Below are 6,000 nucleotides of genomic sequence, written 5' to 3' on the forward strand. Positions count from 1 at the left end.
CACTTGTAGTCCCAGCTATTCAGGAAGCTGTGGCAGGAGGATGGCTTGAGCCTGAGAGGCAGAGGTTGCAGTGAGCTGAGATTGTGCCACTGCACTCCAGCCTGGGTGACAGGGTGAGACCCATTCCCCCCAAACCCCCACCAAAAAAAAGATATATAACCCCACGTAAACATGTCATACCTCAGAATTAGACAAATTGTCACAATATTTTCCCAAACTTTTAAATTTTGTAAAAGAAGCGTTTTAATGGGAGGAGCATGTAATTCTTTGAAGGTGTTGAGAGTCATGCATTGTATATTGGGCAAATGAAGCCCTTCGCTTTTTCTTCTTCTCCTTCTCCTTCTCCTTCTCCTTCTTCTTCTTTTTTCTTTTTTTTTTCTTTTGAGACAGGATCTTGCTCTGTCTCCCTGCCTGCAATTTTTATTCTTAGAAGATCTAGGTTTCCTCTGTCCAGATACCCTAGAAGTCTCAGTAATGGGATTTTTTTTTTTTTTTTTTTTTGAGACTGAGTCTGGCTCTGTCGCCCAGGCTGGAGTGCAGTGGCCGGATCTCAGCTCACTGCAAGCTCCGCCTCCCGGGTTTACGCCACTCTCCTGCCTCAGCCTCCCGAGTAGCTGGGACCACAGGCGCCCGCCACTTCGCCCGGCTAGTTTTTTGTATTTTTTAGTAGAGACGGGGTTTCACCGTGTTAGCCAGGATGGTCTCGATCTCCTGACCTCGTGATCCACCCGTCTCGGCCTCCCAAAGTGCTGGGATTACAGGCTTGAGCCACCGCGCCCGGCCTAGTACATGGATTTTTTTAGGGGATTGATGCAACTCTTGGCCGAAGGTGTTCATAATCTACCCAGCAATGTCCCCAGGTCCTAGTCTGTGGTTCTCCAGGAAAACAAAGCAGCAATTTCCCACCCTTCCTGTCGGCTCGAAAACCACGTGGAAAATGCAATCAGAGAAAAAGGCATTGGTGTGACTAAGGAGGAAAACACTTTCTCTCTCTAGAAGCTGGGGCAGTTCTGGGATGGTGCCAGGGGCTTTTCTTAATTAAAGCATTTCTTTAGGGAATGCTCTGATGCTTTTCCTAAGTGTCAGCAGAGGCTGGGAGGAAACAAAGGCTATGGAGTTCAGGCGTACCTGGTTTCCCAGGAATTCCGCATAGTCCTGCTACATTTTGCTTTCTGGAACGAAGCCAACAGTCTGGCCACAGCTGAACCACCTCATGTATGAATGAAAGTGGAGATTTGCGAAAAAAGTGAAGGAGGGGAGAAGACCACCTTTTACTGACCACCCCTATCTGTGCTAAGCCCTGTGCTCAGGTCTTCGGATAGTTTCATTTATTCCTCAGCATAACTGTTAAGGGATTATCTTTTTTTCGATTTTTCTATAAGGTAAAATCAAAGCCCAAGAAGATTAGGTCTCACCAAAAATCACATAATTCTTGCCTAACAAAGATGAGCAAATAAAAGAAAGAAAAATAACAGAATTCTTTTTTTTTTTTTTTTTTTTTTTTTGAGACAGAGTCTCGCTCTGTCGGCCAGGCTGGAATGCAGTGGCACGATCTCGGCTCACTGAAACCTCCACCTCCTGGACCTCCTGGATTCAAGCAATAATCCTGCCTCAGCCTCCCAAGTAGCTGGGACTACAGGTGCCCTCCACCATGACTGGCTAATTTTTGTGTTTTTAGTAGACATGGGGTTTCACCATGTTGGCCAGGCTGGTCTTGAACTCATGACCTCAGGTGATCCACCCACCTTGGCCTTCCAAAGTGCTGGGATTACAAGTGTCAGCCACCATGCCCCGCCCAAAATCAGATAATTCTTAAGTGTCGGTGACAGAATTCCAACCAATCTCAGCCTCTCTCCATAAAGCACACATTTTCTCCAGCACTAGTGCAGTGATTAAAAGTAAGGCTTGCAGGAGGGATAGTATTAGGAGAAATACCTAATATAGATGATGGGTTGATGGGTGTAGCAAACCACCATGGCACATGTTTACCTATGTAACAAACCTGCACTTTCTGCACATGTACCCCAGAACTTAAAGTATAATAATAATTTTTTAAAAATCTAAAAATAAAGAGTAAGGCTTGGGACCAGGTGCAGTGGCTCATACCTGTAATTCCAACACTTTGAGAGGCCAAGGTGGGTGGATCACTCACCAGGAATTTGAGACCAGCCTGGCCAACGTGGTGAAAAAACCCTGTCTCTACTAAAAATACAAAAATTAGCTGGGCATGGTGGCAGGCGCCTGTAATCCCAGCTACTTGGGAGGCTAAGGTACAACAATTGCTTGAGCTTGGGAGGTGGAGGTTGTAGCTAGGTAAGATTGCACCACTGCACTCCAGCCTGGGCAACAGGGTGCAAAAAAAAAAAAAAAAAAAGAGTAAGGCTTCGGAGCCTGGCCTGGTATGAACTCTGCTAAACCTGTTTCCTCACCTATAAAATTAAGGCATGTTGGCAGGGCGTGGTGACTCACACCTGTAATCCCAACACTTTCAGAAGTCGAGGTGGGTGGGTCACCTGAGGTCAGGAGTTTGAGGGCAGCCTGATCAACATGGCACAACCCCGTCTCTACCTAAAATACAAAAAATAGCCAGGCATGGTGGTGTATGCCTGTAATCCCAGCTACTCAGGAGGCTGAGGCAGGAGAATTGCTTGAGTCCAGGAGGCAGAAGTTGCAGTAAGCCGAGATTGCGCCATTGCACTCTAGCCTAGGCAACAACAGCGAAACTCCGTCTAAAAAAAAAAAAAAAAAAGCCCCCAATGATATTAGTTATTATTGTCCTTGAACTACATCATGAGGCATTATGGCTCAGAATATGCACGGAGATAGGAGTTGGTAGATTTAGCATATTAATTAGGATGCAGGATAAAAAAATTCTGTAAAAGTTATGGATGGGCACCATGGCTCATCCTTATAATCCCAGTGCTGTGGGAGGCCGAGGCGGGGGGATTGCTTGAGCTCATGAGTTTGTTTGTTTTTGTTTTTGTTTTTTTTGAGATGGAGTCTTGCTCTTGTTGTCCAGGCTGGAGTGCAGTGGCATGGTCTCAGCTCACTGCAACCTCCGCCTGCCAGGTTCAAGTGATTCTCTTGCCTCAGCCTCCCGAATAGCTGAGATTATAGGCATCCGCCATCATGCCTGGCTATTTTTTGTATTTTTTTTTAAAGTAGAGACAGGGTTTCACCATGTTGGCCAGGCTGGTCTCGAACTCCTGACCTCAGGTGATCCACCCATCTTGGCCTTCCAAAGTGGTGAAATTACAGGTGTGAGCCACTACACCCAGCTGAACTCACGAGTTTGAAACCAGACTGGGTAACATAGCAAAGCCCCACTTCTACACACACACACACACACACACACACACACATTAGCTGGCGTGGTGGTATGCGCCTGTAGCCCCAGCTACCCTGGAGGCTGAGATGAGAGGATCGCTTGAGCCTGGGAGGCAGAGGTTGCAGTGAGTCAAGATGGCACCACTGTGCTCCAGCCTGGGGGATAGAGCCAAAACTTGTCTCAAAAAAAGAAAAAACACAAAAAGTTGATGAGTTAAAAATAATGATAATAGTTAGGACACAGGCTGAGTCACTATGGTAGTTTGAAAATATGTCCACACATTCTTTGATAGTCCTCCCTTTAGAAGGTGGAGCCTAGTTTTCACACCCTTGAGCTTGGGCAGGATTTGGTGACTCTTTTTAAAAAAAGAAATTTATTTTAATTTTTTATTTATTTATTTATTTTTTTGAGATGGAGTTTCGTTCTTGTTGCCCAGGCAGGAGTGCAATGGCGCGATCTCGGCTCACTGCAACCTCCACCTCCTGGGTTCAAGCGATTCTCCTGCCTCAGCCTCCCAAGTAGCTGGCCACCAGGCCCAGCTAATTTTGTGTTTTTAGTAGACATGGAGTTTCTCTATTTTGGTCAGGTTGATCTTGGACTCCCGACCTCAGGTGATCTGCCTGCTTCAGCCTCCCAAAGTGCTGAGATTACAGGCATGAGCCATGGCGCCCGGCTGTAATTTTTGTTTTTAATTTTTTTTTTTTTCTTGAAACAGTGTCTTGCTCTGTCGCCCGGGCTGGAGTGCAGTGGCTCAATTCTAGCTCACTGCTTCCTCCAACTTCTGGGTTCAAGCAATCCTCCCACCTCAGGCTCCCGAGTAGCTAGGACTATAGGTGTGCACCACCATGCCTGGCTGTTTATTTTGTTTTTGGTTTTGGTTTTTTTGGTAGAGATAGGGTCTTGCTATGTTGCCCAGCTGGTGTTGAACTCCTGGCCTCCCACCTTGGCCTCCCAAGGTGCTGGGATTACAGAGAACTTGGTGACTCTTCTAGCAAATAGAATGAACGGGAGGTGACAATGCTTGACTTGGGACTGGAGACTGGGTTATAAAAGTGCACTGCAGTTTCCTTCTAGGCCACTCCTTATTTCTGGTCATTTGCTCTGGGGGAAGCCAAGAACTGCCTCACAAAGACACTCACCTGTGGAGAAGCCATGTGATGAGGAGCTGAAGTCTCTGACAACAGCCAGTGTGGATGAACGTGGGAGTGAATATTCTAGTCCTGAGCTAGCAGTTCTGGATGGCTGTGGTCCCCGCCAATACTCTGGCTGTGGCCTCAGAAGGGATCCTGAGGCGCTGAGCTGCTCCTGAGTTCCTAACCCACAGAAACTATGAGACAAGAAATGTTTTTAAATGTTTTTAATTTTAATTTTAATTAATTATATGATTTATATTTTTGAGACAGAGTCTCACTCTGTTGCCCAGGCTGGAGTGCAGGGGCTCAATCTCAGCTCACTGAAACTTCTGCCTCCTGGGTTCAAATGATTCTCATGTCTCAGCCTCCCAGCTAGCTAGGACTACAGGCATACATCACCACGCCAGGCTAATTTTTGTATTTTTAGTAAAGACTGGGTTTCACCATGTTGGCCAGGCTGGTCTTGAACTCCTGGCCTCAAATGATCAACCAGTCTCGGCCTCCCAAAGTGCTGGAATTACAGATGTGAGGCACCGCACCAGGCCTCAGTGTTATTTATTTATTTATTTTTGATATGGAGTCTCGCTCTGTTGCCCAGGCTGGAATGCAGTGGCATGATCTGGGCTCACTACAACCTCCACCTCCCAGGCTCAAGCGATTCTCCTACCTCAGCCTCCCGAGTAACTGGCATTACAGGCACCCGCCACCTCACTTGGCTAGTTTTTGTATTTTTATTAGGGACAGGATTTCACCATGCTGGCCAGGCTGGTCTCGAACTGCTGACCTCAGGTGATTCGCCTGCCTCGGCCCCCCCAAAGTGCTGGGATTACAGGTGTGAGCCACTGTGCCTGGCCAATTTTTATTTTTAAGACAAGGTCTCACTTTGTTACCCAGACTGGAGTGTACTGGTGTGATCATAGCTCACCGCAACCTTAAATTTCTGGGCTTGATGAACATTCTGCCTCAACCTCCTGAGTAGCTAGGACTTCAGGTGCAAGCCACTATGCCCAGCTAATTGTTAATTTTTTTTTTTTTTTGAAGAGATGGGTTCTTGTTATGTTGCCCAGGCTGGCATTGAACTTCTGGCCTCAAGTGATCCTCCTGCCTGGGACTCCCATGTTTGTTGTTTCAAGCAACTGAGTTGTGGGGTAATTTGTTACTAAGCAATTGATAAATGACATAGCTAGAGTAATAAAGAGACATAAAAATACCAGAGTGTTCCAACAATCCAGTTTATTTCTGTCTCGTAAATATTCCAAAGAAAGTAGAAAGTGCAGGGCAAGGAGGTGGTTCTGATTTACAAAGCCTTCGGGAGATCCGGGTTCTTTTTCTATGTGGGTGTGTCCTGAGATGTGTCCCTTGTTCATAAGATCTTGTCTGGCTCAACAGTTAGATATCTGATGTTCCAACCCAAAGGAAGGATACGAAAGAGCGAAGAAACGGCATTTTCCTTATAAGAAACAGAGCATTATTTTTATTCACATTGCTGAGAACTTAGTCACTGCAAAGCAGGCTGTGGACTGTGGTCTCTAGTCCAAT

The sequence above is a fragment of the Papio anubis genome, chromosome 8 (genome assembly GCF_008728515.1).
Source record: "Papio anubis isolate 15944 chromosome 8, Panubis1.0, whole genome shotgun sequence".
NCBI classification, from domain to species: domain Eukaryota; kingdom Metazoa; phylum Chordata; class Mammalia; order Primates; family Cercopithecidae; genus Papio; species Papio anubis.